The sequence below is a fragment of the Microcebus murinus genome, chromosome 2 (genome assembly GCF_040939455.1).
Source record: "Microcebus murinus isolate Inina chromosome 2, M.murinus_Inina_mat1.0, whole genome shotgun sequence".
NCBI classification, from domain to species: domain Eukaryota; kingdom Metazoa; phylum Chordata; class Mammalia; order Primates; family Cheirogaleidae; genus Microcebus; species Microcebus murinus.
In genome coordinates, this window is record NC_134105.1 from 12,749,544 (window position 1) to 12,764,459 (window position 14,916).

The 14,916-nt window shown below is 48.7% G+C and overlaps 1 long non-coding RNA gene across 1 annotated transcript; it reads right to left on the reverse strand.

Moving 5' to 3' along the window:
- Positions 1 to 4,729: 4,729 nt before the first annotated feature.
- On the reverse strand, positions 4,730 to 14,673 carry LOC142876345 (uncharacterized). The gene is made up of 5 exons (XR_012923234.1): positions 14,588 to 14,673; positions 10,895 to 11,054; positions 10,512 to 10,629; positions 5,880 to 6,050; positions 4,730 to 4,907 (listed from the first exon to the last, which is right to left on the reverse strand). It is a non-coding gene; the product is annotated as an uncharacterized LOC142876345 (long non-coding RNA).
- Between the last annotated feature and the right edge of the window lie 243 nt (positions 14,674 to 14,916).

Here is a 14,916-nt window from a genome sequence, read left to right on the forward strand (position 1 = left end):
AAATCACAGTCTATCTTCCTGCCGTTCTATAGGATCGATGAAGGGGGGACCAAGCAGCAAGCAGGGAAGGACAGAGGGGTGTCGGGCGGGATCACAGGAGCAGGGCAGGGAACATGAGTGGTCAACGCCGGAACTGGCTTCTGCTCAGAGGCCTTTGGGGCATCAGGCCTGAAGAAGCCTTAGGGCCCCTCATGGTATATAAGCCAGCCCCTCATGGTATATAAGGGGAAACTGAGGCCAAGAGAGGAGCAGAGATTTGTTGACTGAAGTCACTGAGAGAGGGAGTGGCCAGAGTTTGAGGTAGACTCTGGGTCTCCTGCCTTGCTGTTTCTTTGTTTCCCTGCACATGGACACAGCAAATAGCAGGCCCTGTGAACAGGTTGATTTACTGGGTATACTCACAGTGGATATATCCTAAGACCTTCGTGAACCCCCCCCCCCCCCAGTTTACAAACAACCATGGCAGCAGGCAACATGCCATTTATTAACACACCATGATAGGCCGGGTGCAGCGGCTCGTGCCGTTAATCCCAGCACTTTGAGAGGCCAAGGTGGGAGGCTCACTTGAGGCCAGGAGTTCAAGAACATACCATGATAACATGCATGAACTTTGGACAAGGAGACCTGAGTTCATGTCCCAGTTCTGCCACTTAGCAGTTCTGTGACCTTCAGTAAGTTCGTCAGCCTGTCTGAGATTACTGCACACGCAGTGCCTGGTACACCGTCCATACATGAGGTATAACTGAAATCGTTATGTAACCCATCAGGCTCTTACAAGGGATAACTGCGTCGGCAAGAGACAAGCAGAGAAGAAGGGAGCCACACGGCAGCATAGAGGCTGGGAGTGACAGTGACTTGCCCGGCACGGCGCGTGGCGCACGGCGCATGGGAGATGTACACAGCAGCTTCTGTTTATGCGCCATGCTCCTCGCTGGCCTGGGACGGCCGCCTGGAATGCTGCGCCTCACACTGTCCTCTTTACCCACTGAGCTCTTTCCCATCTCAGCACTAATGTCACTTCATCAAAGAAGCCATTATCAGCTGAGATAGCGCTAGTGGCTATCATGAACAACTCCCCAAACTTCAGTGACTTAGTACAAGTTTATTTCTCTCTCATGTAACGGTGGCATGCAGGTTGGAGAGGGGAGACGTGGGTGGTGGTGATGGTGGGGGTGGGGCTCTGCTCCATGCAGCCCTTCAGGGATCCAGGTTGATGCAGGATTTCTCATCTTTAACACTGTGGCTTTCAAAGTCAGCCGTGACAACAGCCAGCAGACAGGAAAGAGAGAAGGCAGGAAGACATGCTCACATTCCACCGGTGAGAACCAATCACATGATCACTCACATGCAAAGGATACCGGGAAATGTAGTCCCTGACTGGGCTGCTGTTTGTTTTTTTTTTTTCCAGTGATACTCTCAAGCAGGATAATCCCAATAATCATAAGGAAATATAGCCTGAATCTTTGTTGTCTCTGCCGCAGAAATCTATTTCATGCTTCTAAAGGCATCCTGTTCTTTCCCTCATAGCACTCATCACAGTTTATTAGCATTTTAAAAGAATTTGATGACTGATTATCTCTCTGCACTTGTAGACTCTAAGCTCCATGAGAGTAGGAGATTCATCATTGTATCCTCAGTGCTTAGCATAGAATAAGTGCTCAATAAATATCTGCTGAATGAATAAAGGAAAGAAGATACACATGTTTGTTAAATGACTTTTTATATGACAATATACATTTGTATATTGGTGCTTTCCATCGCATGTAACAAAAGAACCAATTTTCCTAAGTTAAATAATAAAGTGGTCTATTGGCTCAAGCCAGTGAAGATTCTGGAGGTGTGGTGGCTTTCAGGTATGGTTTGATCAAGGCCCTGGGTCTGTTTCCTTTGTAGTTCTTTCTGTCCCGCTCTCTCCCAGGGCAATCTTTGTCCTTAAGCTTGCTTCTCTCCTGGTTGGAAGATGGCTGCATGTGCCACGAGGGCCTCCTGCTTCCTCACTCACTCTGGGGAGAACAGGGGAGGCACAACTTACCACATTCATTGCACAAAAGTTTTCAGCTTTGTTCCGGTGGATTGTTGCAAGGGGAATAATGTGGAAGCTGATTGACTTGTCCTTTGGGGCTCACCCTTGGCCCTGGGAAAGGGGGAATATTTCACACAACTGTACAATTGTTATTGTGAACAAAAATAAAATCTTAAGCCCCCAGCTGACTGAATGGACCCCTCTTAGCCAAGGGGACCCCAAAAATACCCTAAAGCTGAATTGCTGGCCATGAGAAGGGAGGTCAGACATGCCTTCTCATGCCCCCCTCCCTTCTTGGAGATGTTCTTTGTAACTCACTAGCAGGTCTAAAGCTATGCAAGACAAAGCTTATGTCATACCTGCAGTCATCAATTTACTTAACAGATCACTTGAGTCTGGGAATATGTCCAGTGGCTTGTCTCTGATTAGCAGACTTCCTTATCTTAAAACATTCCAAGCCTTTAGACAAAGCTTCATTTCTTTAGCCAATTAAAAATCGAAGAATCTTTAAACCCACCTATAACCTATATTATCCACTTTGAGATGTCCTGCCTTTTTGGGCCAAGCCAATGTATACCTTCCATGTCAGGATTTGAGACTTTATGTGTAATTCCTGTCTCCTTGAAATGTATAAAACCAAACTGTAACCCAACCACAGCGAGACCACTTGCTCAAGGCTTCTTGAGTGCGGCTCTCCGGGCCTTGGTCACACATATTCAGCTCAAAATAAACCTCTTTAAATTATTTTGCAGAGTTTGGGTTCTTTTATGGTGACACTTATGCAAGGGGTGGCTCTCTAAACAAAAACCAAAGTTCTGTGGGAAGGAGTGAAGAGGGCAATGGATGCTGCAGAAACGATCAGAGCATATCCCTTTCACTACTGTGTTTCCAGAAATAAGGGCATTTCTAGAACTAGCTATAGTAAATCCAGAAATGCCTATTAAATTGGAGATGGGGTGGCGAGAAGGACCCACTGTTGTGAAGTTGGGGAGAAAAACCAAGTCCAAGCCAATTCAATAAAATTGTGGAGCTGAATCTACTCCTAAAGAAAAATCCAGAAGAACCTTAGCTGGGTTTGAGCAATTCTGAAGATATTTGCTCATAAACTGTTGAAAGATTCATAAGTGATATCCCAGAGGTCAGCATCGCATGGCTTGGATGTCTTCCTGTCAGCCAGGACACAAAACAAACAGTTGAAATCCCTTAAACAAACAGAAATGACAGCCGTAAGAAGAAAAACCAGCAGGATAAGATGCAAAAACAGAGAGCGCCTCTCACAAACAGAGCAAACCAGCTCAGGTGCTCCTGGCAAATCTTGCAACACCAATACGGAAGCTGCCAGAAGTTAGAGAGAGACTGCCAGGGCAGCAGCAAGTGCCCCAGTGGTGCCTGGAGTTGCTCAAAATAGGTAGAAATTTGTTTACAGTTCCAGTGCTGGGCCAATGACAAGCTGAAAAGACTACGTGCCAATCTCAGTGGGCACAGAGAAGTGGGTGTGTGAGCATCTACAGCAGAGGAGTGGTAGAAAGCACAGAGGAGGGGACAATTCATTCCACCCGAGTGTCCTCTAGGGGAGCTGCAGACAGGAGCTGTCACTTGAGCTGGCCCTTAAAGGATGAACAAGGTTCAGCTGATGGTCAAGGAGGGCAATGCAGTAGGAATGTGGCTACGGAAGCCCATGAGCTCCGAAGTCGTTGCTTTTCTCTGCCCAGCATCCCTTCTCCTTTCCTTTGATACATCATCACACCCCACTTTTCCTTTGGGGAAAATCCCTCTCTTAGTCTATATAGTCCTGTTGGAACTGCCAATCACAATGAGGCCCCACCCCAAAAGCAGGCACATGATCCAAACCAGCCAATCAGACTCTCTCCTGGGACTCGTGTCTGCAGCAGGGTGATGCACTAGCCTAAGGCAGCTGGAGCAGAGCTGTTCTGTCCTCAGAGTCCTCAAGAGACTATCCATGAGGTCATGCCCCTGAGACTGCCTGGGTTCTGTCCCTCCCAAGGCCTGGTGTATGGCTCTTCCTTCTATTTCATGAGTCATCTAGCTTCCTTTGTTTTTGGCTTTAGCTAGCCAGAATAAATTGCTGTAGCTTGTAACCAGAGAACTTTAATTGATATGGACATTGGTAGCAGGATGAGAGTTGCAGGCAATAGGCCCTGAGAGAAATAGGGAATCTGGGGTAGGTTATTGGGCAGAGATGGGACTGTGACTTGGCACACCTGCTGCCCATGGTACCTACAGTTGCTAAGCAGTCACCTGCTTACCAAGGGCAAAGCTTAGGGGACTGGGTGGTTGCTGACATACAACAATCAGGGGGCCTCATGATGGGCTCGTTGCTTCGACAGCATTAGGGTTTTTTTTTTTTTGAGGGTCTCGCTCTGTTGCCCTGGCTAGAGTGCAATGGCATCATCATAGCTCACAGCAACCTCAAACTCCTGGGCTCAAGCAATCCTCCTGCCTCAGCCTCCCCAGTAGCTTGGACTACAGGCATGCACTGCCACACCTTGCTGGTTTTTCAATTTTTTGTAGAGATCGGGTCTTGCTCTTGCCCAAGCTGGTCTCAAACTTCTGGGCTCAAGTGACCCTCTTGCCTCGGCCTCCCAGAGTGTTGTGATTACAGGCATGAGTACACTGGCCTGCATTAGGTTAATTAAAGAGGGAGATACTTATAATTCCTGACACCACCCAACATATTCTATATAACATTTCTTTGTTTATTTCTTCTGTTATTCCCTAATAGAATGTGAGTTCCCTAAGGGAAGGGACTTTGGTTCGCTGCTGTATCCCCAGTGCCTAGAACATGCCTGGCACAGAGCAGGGACTTAAGTATTTGATGAACAAATGCAGGTGTGAATAAACAGCAAGCTCAAGCCGAGGATATCTAGAATGAAAAACAGAAGGGTTATTCCAGAAAGGATTGAAGGAATTTGCAGATTTATATTATCAAAAATCTGGGGAGAAATTGTGGGAGTAGATATTGAGCCTCCTCAACTAAGGATACAATTTTGGGGCAGGCTGAATTTATGACTGTGGGTTCCCTGGCCCAAGATTCTGCAATTCAATGTGCTAACTCGGGCAGCCCCTGTGGGTCTAATGTTGCCTGGGTTGGTGAATGCAAATGCTGGGTCACATCACATGACATGGGAAGCCAGACTCTGCTGACTTAACTTCAAGGGAGGAATGAAACAAGGTTTAGGAGACATGAACTCCTGGCTGTGTTCGCCCTGTGCACCCTGCCCTCCCACTGACCCTTCATTAGCCCTCTGAGAGCGCCCAGAGTCCTCTCCTGGCACCCTCACTTTGAGAACTAGGTGAGGGAAACATAATAACTTTATTTTTATTTTTTTTTTTTTTTCAGCTTACTGACCACAGGGCAGGAAACATAATAACTTTAAAAAAGCTTATTCTGGGCTTTTCTTTCTTAGCCAAGGACGATAGTGGGCAGGGCTGCAGCTGAGTAATGTTGAGGGACGCCCAGGTTGCTACAGACAGGAGACAGCAATGGCCAGGGGGCAAAATGGCTGTGGTAACCATGGTGGAGTTAATCAGATCCTAGAGCATTGGCTGATCCACGGAAGAGTCACCAGAAATGAAACGAGCAGGCAACCCGCTGGAGTCCTGTTTGATTTGAGGTCAATTGCATGAACACACAGGACCTCCTCTTCAGTAGAGTTCTTTGGGGTCCTGCAGGCTGTGATCTATCAGGACGTCCCCACTAAATACAGAGGAGAGGCTGAAACTGACATCACATTTCCATCAGGCACAGCTGCCATTCATTCTGGGACTTTCTTTTTATTATGTTTGTGGGTTGGATCCAGTGGTTTTCGTACTTTATATCTTCATTTCAGCTTACCTTCTTGTGTTGTTGGACTGCATCCTCAGGTAGTTTTCTATGAAAAAGAGGCAAACTTCTAAGTCCTTTAACATCCAGAAGTATCTTGGCCACATCATATTTTCACTGGGTGTATAACTCTAGACCAGAAGTCAGCAAACTACAGCACATGGACTGGATCCAAACTGCTGCCTGTTTTTGTAAATAAAGTTTTATTGGAACACAGTCATGCCCATTCATTTACATATTACATACGGCTGCTTCCATACTATGTTGGCAAAGTTGAATAGTTATTTCTTTGCCTACTAATCTATTATATCTATAGAAGATGTTCAATAAATATTTATTCAATGAATGATTACAACTGTTTTGACTATGTTGGTTGGTCCGTTTTATTAACACATATGAATTAAGCAATCCTTCAATTTCCTTCTAGGTGTGTCACAGAACCTAGTTCTGTGGATTAGCCAACTCTCATCGGACCCTTCCCACCTATTGGAACCCCTGCAGATCTTATGCACCTGGCCCTTCTGGCTTCACTGGAGACAATGTTTTTCAAACATTGGAGGGGTAAATAAACTCTGCTAAGTAGATTGCTTCATGTTACAGAAAAAGATGGGCATTCTAGCCAGGCATGGTGGTGCAACCTATAATCCCAGCTACTTGGGAGGATTGCTTGAGCCCAGGAGTTCAAGTCCAGTCTGGGTGATTTAGTGAGATCTCATCTCATAAAACAAACAAACAAACAAACAAACAAACAAACAAACAAACAACAAAAAAGAAAAGGATGGGCATTTTTATGAGGGAACATTTATGTGTTGATCCCGGTAGTTCCTCCCAGTGAGTAGAACATCCATTGTGTAACACTCCTCATCGCCCTCCACCCATGCCCTCATTCCTGCCTGGGAGATTCTTACCTGATCGACAAGTTTGAGAAAAGAAACTGGGCATGTCCAGTTTGGCCCTTCTCTCTCCTTCCTCTTTGAGTGTGACCTGCCTGCCGAGGGCACGTGGTCTGGTCTGCTTCTGGCTGGGTGACCAGTTTAGCTGTAAAGGCTCTGTGCCTTTGTTCAGTACTGCCCATGACTAGGTAGGTTAGTCATTTAGTTCTGGGGTGTGGAATTAGGAAGTTCATTGTTTCCATTGTCATAAGCTACATCCTCCAATTTAGCCTTAATCGATATTTTTTAAAGTCAGAAATAATTTGATCCCTACCTGACTGACTCTTTCGTCTTTTAATTGGTCAAAAATATGGGTAGGGAAAAGAGGTGTTATCTAATGACCCCACCTTCAAACCCCAAATCTGATGTGTTAGCTAGGAACTTAAAAAAATAAATGAGAACTAGGGAAACAAAATACAAGTGGCATTTGAGGCAAGCTGCTGTTTCCATACGGGAGGGGTTGCAAGTGACAATCTCAGCAGAAGCAGGCAGGTTCATGGGAGGGACTTAGCAAAATGTGAGCACCAGGGCCCAGCAAAGGCATGGGCTGTGCAGGTCTTAGTGTGCAGGCTATTGTAACTTGACCTTGAACTACAAGGACCCGGCCTTTGCACATGTTCAGGGAATATCTGGGGTCTTTAGCAGAGGCTAGAGAGTCATGGGCGCTTCAGGCAGCATGTATAGCTGGAGCAAGGATTTATTATGGAGGGAAAAAGAGGCTTCCTGCATGCAAGTCCTATAGACACTGGGGGCATGACAATGGTTTGCTGCATTTCCTGTATTTCTTCAGCCGGGTCTCTAGGTCAGGACTTTGGCTTGAGCTAAATTCCATGTGCATATGCAAGGCTGTACTCCTCGAACTTTTAATGACGTTTTGTTAAAATGCAGATTCTGATTCATTTGGTATGAGTTGGGGAGGAAGATGTGAACCATACTTTGCATATAAGGTAGGTCCCACCACAGACCTTCCGAATCAGGATCTGCCTTTTAGCAAGATTCCCTGGGTGATTTTCAGACACGTTGAATTCCGAGAAGCAGTGTTTCAGAACACTGGGGTTTAATTTCTGGCATTAAAGGGCTATGTAGTTGGCATAGAGGAACCGCCCAAATTCTATTCCATTTACATTGTTTTGGGTGGCTTCAGAGTCAAGAGACTAAATTGTAGGGCAGTGTCCTCAACCAGGGGTGATTGTGACCCCCAGAGGACACTGGAGATGTATTTGTCACACCCGAGAGGGGGTGCAGGCCAGGAATGTTGCTAAACATCCCACAATGCCCAGGCCAGCCCCCACCACAAAGAGTTATCCAGCCCAAAATGTCAGTGGTGGTGAGACTGAAAAATCCTGGTATGGAGGCATCAGCCTTGAATTTGGATGGCATGTCTGCATGTGGTCAATTCCACCTGAAGTCTCAAACTGACTCTGGATTTCTTAATTATAGAACTTTAGGTCATGGCTAACTATTGGATTCTCCCAGGCAAGGATGGTAGATTTTATGACAGAGACAAGATAAAAAGGGAATGGTCACCCTTGTTGGAAATGTAACATGCCATCTACCCACATTGAGGTATAGAAATGATGCAATTAAATTGTTGTCAACTTAAGAAGGCAATGAAAGTGTCCTGCATTTGGCAGTACAGTACTCTGTCTCTAGGGATTGAGATTGCATAGGAAATTTAAAAAGGAACAAGAATTATCTGCGAAATGTGACTTGGTTTTTTGTTTGTTTGTTGTGAGATAAGGTGTTGCTCTGTCCCCCAGGCTGGAGTGCAGTGGCACAATCATAGCTCACTGTAGCCTTGAACTCCTGGGCCCAAATGATCCTCCTGCCTCAGCCTGAGTAGCTGGGACTACAGGTATGTGCCAACATGCCTGGCTATGTTTTTACTTATTTTTGTAGAGATAGGGTCTTGCTCTGTTGCTCAGGCTGGTCTCAAGCTCCTGGCCTCAAGCGATCCTCCTGCCTTGGCCTCCTAAAGTGCTGGGATTACATGCATGAGCCACTGTGCCTGGCCTGTTTTTGCCTTTTAATATTCTAAATGGGAGCAGTGGACAAAGAGAAACAAAATAAAGGAAGATAGGAAAAGAGATTTCCTTAGTATAGTTGTTCTCAAAATGAGGTCCCCTACCAGCAGTATCGGTGTCACCTGGGAACTTGGTAGAAATGCAAATTCTCAGACACCCCCCACCCCCACCCAGCCTGTCGAATCAGATACTCTAGAGACAAGGCCGTGGAATTATTTTATACAAGCACTCCAGGTGATTTGGATGCTCACCCAGGTTGGAAAGCCACTGCCTTAGGAGGAAGGTTGAGATATGGGGGGACTGACCAGAAACATACAAGGGAAAATGAAATCTTGAAGAACAGGCATCTAGAATCCTCTAGCTGAGACTGAGACCATAAGAAATTGGGGGGAATACATTTTGGATCATAATCCCCTTGGATTTTAGTTTGCAAGGTGATTGATATACCCATATGTTCTTTAATCTACTATGCTTTGATGCTGGTTCTTTTAAAAAAATTATTTATTATTTATTTGATCATTTTTGTTTTTATATTCTTTTTTTTTCCTGCTGGTTCTTTCTTTATCTTATCTGAACTGAAGTCTCAGTGGAAGGATTTTGCAAAACTAGGTCACGAATGCTACCTGTCAGACAACTGCAAGATGACATCGATTTTAAGATGCAACCAGGTTACAAAGTTGTCAAAATGAGGAGGAAATATGCATGTTAGAAGGAATGATAAGGGTAATTTTCAGACTTTACTTTCTTCCTGAGAATTTGATAGTGGCAGAGGATTCATATGCAAATGACAGGCACATTGTTGTTCTAATTTCCTATTGGAGTATCTTTCTGATGTCATTTGAACTCACTGCAGAACGTCTGATAGATTCTGCAGGACAATGAGGCTGAAATGATTAGAGATTGGAAATAGACTGTGGAATGAATTTTCGGTTTTGTCTTTGGGGTGATGCATTGGGGTTGGGTTCAGCTGTGAATGCTAGCAACCCAAAATAATGGTGGCTTAAACAAGATAAAAGTTTATTTCTCTCTCACAGAAAAATGAAAGCCTGAAAGTAGGCAGTCTTGAGTGTAAAGCTGAGTCCATAATCAAGCATAGAGTATCCTCTAATTTGCTGCTCCGCCATTTTAAGTGTAGTAAGTACCTCATGGTTCAATATGATTGCTTGAGTGCCAGCCATTATGTCCACATTTCACCTTGAAAGAGGGTGTCGGGAGAGAATAGAGCCCAGGGCCAAGCCTGGGGGAACTGGAGTCAAGTGGAGGAGGGACCTGCCATGCAGATGGGGAAGGAGTAGCCAGTGAGGCAGGAGAAAAACCAGGAGAGTGTGGATCAGAAGGGAGGAGAGAATTTGAGGAAGGAAGGTGAGGGCCTCTCTTTCTGGCGTTGTGTTGACCACCAGATTCTTCTTATTGTAGGATTTGCTCTTTCTTCTTCGGAAACATTCTGCTGTAAGATTCATCCCATAATAACAGGCAACAGTTCTCGTGACCTCATCATTCTCAATGATTCTCAATTTTTAAAATGATCTTTCCTTTCAGCCATAATCGTATACTTCTTTCTCCTGCGGCCACTTCACATCTTGGGCACAATGGAGTTAAAAGTGTTGGGGAAATGCCTCAAATCTCATCATAAGCACGGCGAACACCATTCCCTCAAGCCTGCTCTGTCGGGGACATCCTCCGCTTACCCTCCCGGCTCCGGTCCCTTGCCTGCCTGGCCTGCCTTGTGTCCTGGGAGGCACCGATGGGTCCCCTGTCCTCTGACTTCCAGGTGGGTCTGGCGGCAGGAAGCACCCACGGGAGAACCTGGGAGGGAGGAGAGTGAGGTCAAGGCATTTGGTCCCCTGTGCCCTCCCTGGGGGGAGGGGTCTCACTGTGAGCTGCCGGTGTCCCTCAACTCACGGGCACAGCTCCTGTGTCCCCGTCCTCACAGCTCTTCCTGGGCTGCAGGAGCCACTTCTTTCCCTTGACTTCTCGGGCTTGGCCTTGGGAACACCCACCTCCCTGTTACATAGTCCTTGAGATTTCCCCACACCTGCCCGCGCCTTTGCCAAAAGTCTCCCCGAGTTACCCAGTGTGAAGGGGCCACCTCTTTTTGGCCAGGACGTCCACTGATACACACGCTCCAGCCCACCGTCTCCCTCTCGGAACTCCCCACAGTGGCTGTTCCCAAGGTCACCCACGACTGACCGCCGCGTTGTTAGTCCGATGGCGGAGCCGCAGTGCTCTTCCTAGCGGGCAGGACAGCAGCCTTTGACGCTCTGCCCTCCCACCTCCCTCACTTGTGGTCCGTGTCTTTCCTTCCCGCCTCCCCGGCCGCGCCCTCTGTCCCCTTTGCTGGCTCATCCTCATCTCAGCCTCTTCTCGCTGCAGGGCCCCCGGGCTGTCTGTGGACCTGTTCTCTTTCTCATACTCACTCTCGCGGTGGTGTCTTCAGCTCTCAGGGTTTTAAATACCATCTGCTGGCCGATGACTGCCACGCTTACACCTGCCGTCCAGCCAACTCAGGATGCGCTCATTCAACTGTCACCTCCACGTCCCCATTTGGTGTCTAACGAGCATCTCAAACTCAACACAAACGACAAGTGAACGCCTCGTCTGCCTCCCCCAATAGAACTGCTCCACTCCATCTCTCCCACCTCAGTTGGTGGCGAGTTCTGCTTCCAGTTGCTCAGGGTGAGAACCCTGGAGCCATCCTCAACTCTTCTTTCTTTTATACCCATGGCTGCCACCTTGCGGGAGCCGCCACCATCCCTCGCCTTCTTCATCGCTTCTCCTTTGCTTCCTAGTCTCTTCTCAACGCATCGGCCGGAGGCACCGTGGCAAGTGTAGGTCACATCATTTCACTTTGTTCAATGCGTTGCAGGGGGGGGTCTCCATCGCTCTCAGAGACAAGCACAGTCGGTGATCGACACAGCCCCACGTGGTCTGGCACCCTCCAGCACGCCGGCCTCCTGGCTGGTCCTCAGGCATGCCAGGCACACCGCTGGTTAGGCTCAGCCCTGGTGTCCCCTCTGCCTGGCAAGCTCTTGCCCCACACATCTGTGAGGCTGACAGCCTCTTGTCCTCCACTTCTTAGTTCAAATGTCACTTTCTCAAAAAGGCACACCATGACCACCTGGTCTACAATCACAAACTTTCCTCCACCCCATTCCTATTAACTCACTGTACTTTGAATTTTTCCCATAGCATTTATTACCTTGTAACATACTATATAATTTATTTGTTATGTTTAATGTCCATTGTCTGTCTTCACCTCACCCCCCACCTTGCCTATCACCCCGGGCAGGGGATCCCCCCACCTTGCCTATCACCCCGGGAAGGGGATCTTGGCCAGACATCTGTTTTATCTGATGCAAACCTGGAAGAGCAGTGCTGGAACACAGTAGGTGCTCAATACATGTTTATTCACTGATGGGATCTAACAGGTCTAATTCTGGTAAATAGAGGCTAGTCCTTCGAGTCATGCCCGTGTGAGGCAGACACCAAAACTCGCCATATATTAGGTCTCAAAGAAATCATCAATCAATTAAAAAAAAAAAGTAAAGATAGTACAGACTTGGTCTATAACACAATAAAAAATAGTAAATACTAATAAAAGAAGAAAGGATATCCCCCAACCACTTGGAAAAATAACTCTTCTAAATGACTCATATAAATGAGGGTTTTTTAATACTGCAGAATACTGCAAACATAATAATGCAAACACACCATCTCACACTCGGGGGTTATGAATTCAACTGTGTTCCACTGAACACCAGCTCTGCCCCCTGCGTGGCTCCTTCCCTGGCTGCCACTGTCCTCGTTCTGGTCTCGGACGCGGGCTCAGATGAAGGTCGGAGGGAGGGGGCTTGCTGGTTCCCAGAACTACTGAGCAGGTGTCTTAAGTCCCCCAAAGACATCACTGGGGTCCCACCTGTAGTGGTTGCCTCCCCAGCCCCCAGCCCGTGCACATCCATCTGCCCCTACCTCCTAGTCCCTGAGTGAGGGGCTGGTGGGGGTCCTCTCTGGCCTGGCTCGGAGCATGCCAGCTCGTCTGGTTCTGGATGTTTCTGCCCTGGGCCCTGGGGAAATTCTTGGGGGAGTTAGCAGAGGACGAACGGACCTGGCTGTGCAGTGGGAGAAGGCAACACTTGGGGTGGGCACCCTGTGTCATTCACCTGCTCTAACTTTGGGGGAGTTGTGGCTCAGTGTACAGTTGCACATGGTACAGCAACAAGGCGACTTGGCCACTTCTCCACCAGCCACGGGTGTAGTATTTCCAAAGTCCTCAGCTCAGAGCTGGGTCAAGGAAGCTCCCCAGGTGTCAACTGCCTTACCTTCCAGCATGCTGTTCTGAGAGACTGTCCCCAGGCAGTAAGCCATTAGCAGTCAGCCCCCTGCTCCACTGGGCACAGGTAAGTCACTGCTCGTGGTGCTGGTGCTGCCTCTGTCCGTCCCTCCTGCTCTCCTGCCTTGCCTGTTTGCATATGGACTTGGTTGCAAATGTCCCACCAGCATGTGCCATCCTGTTTGCTTTCCTGGTTCTGATTCTCGATTGCCTTGGTTGTCTCTTTTTCTGCTCAAATCAACTCCCACATCACTAAGGTTACTGAGGACCTCACCTCTCGAGCACTTGAGAGTGAGATCCTCGGGCTCTCGGCTGGCCTCTCTGGTCACTGCCCCCCTGGCCAGGCCCCAGCCCCTGCACTGGGAAGCCAGAAACCCGCTTCCACTTCCTTCAGCTTCTCCCTGCCCAAGGCCGGCTCTCGTGCCAGCTACCGGTTAAGTGAGGACATCTCCCATCTCCTTCCTGCTCCTCCAGGGCCCCACAATCCACCTTTGTGTGCCAGTCTCTTAGTTGCCTAGGCTTGTAAAACAAGTTATTGCAAACTTGGTAGCTTAAAATAACACACATTTATTCTCTGGAGGCCGGAAGTCCAAGAATCAGTTTGCACAGATTCACTGTGCAAATCAAGGTGTAGGCAGGGGCTGTGCCTCCCGCAGCGCCCCCCTCCCTGGCTGGGGCCCCTTCCTCCTGCAAAGCCAGCAGCGTGGCATTGTTCTTCTTGTGCGGCAAATCTCCCTTTGCCTCCTCTTATGATAAAGGACAGTTTGTGATTACATTTAGGGCCTGCCCAGATGATCCCGGGTAACCTCCCCATCCCAAATTCCTTAATTGGAGCATACCTGCAAAGTCCCTTTTGCTACATAAGGTCGCATTCACAGCTTCCAGGAAGGAGGACTCGGAAGTCTGTGGGCTATTCAGCCTACCAGTCTCCATCGTTGTATTCATATCTTCTCCCGAGGGTGTTCAGCCCTGAAGAAGGCAGACTTTTCTTGCCCCACATCTCCCACGAGTCCCAAGCTGTCCGAGGCTGGGGTGCCCAGGGCAGGCCGTGCTGTGTGTCCTTTCCTTGTGCTGGGATGTGAACCTAGGCCCGCTGTGTGGCTGCAGCCTGGTGGCATGCTGGTTGAGGTCCTCTGAGCTTGTCCTATTCCTGGATGTTTCCTCTTTCCTCCAGCCTTCTTGCAAACATTCCTCGCTGCTGCCTGCTGCAGGGGGAGCAGCCTCTTCACAAGCCCCCTGCTGACCCCCAAAACCCCATGCCTGGGCAGGGGTGGGGGTCGTCCTTCCTCATCCATTCCGGCCATAAAGCGGAGCCCCTGTCTGGCTGAAGCATCCATTCTGAACTCCTCCCTGTCCCCCATGGCTCCCCTGCTGTCACCCCCCCCTTCCTGTCTGGCTGGGAGGACGTTCCAACCCGCTGAGGGCCAGACCTACCTGTGCTCACACTGTGGGGGCCGCGCCAGAGAGCTGTGTCTTGTCTAGGGGCGCCCGGACGGGGCACGTCTGGGTTCCACTCCGCAGTCCCCGGAGTTCACGCAGGTTCCCCCCACCAGCCCCCTCTCCTCTCCCCCGCCCCAGCCCGGTCCCGCGCTGCCTCCGGTGGCGGTGGCGGGTCAGCGCACGCACGCGCCTCGTGCCAGGTGGGCGCCGTCCTGGGAGCGCACCGTGGGAGCCCCAGGGCGGCCTTCTGTGCGGCACACCCGTCCCTCGTGCTGCTACCCATGTCCCCTCGCCGGCTACCCTACATCTGTGGCGCCAAGTGT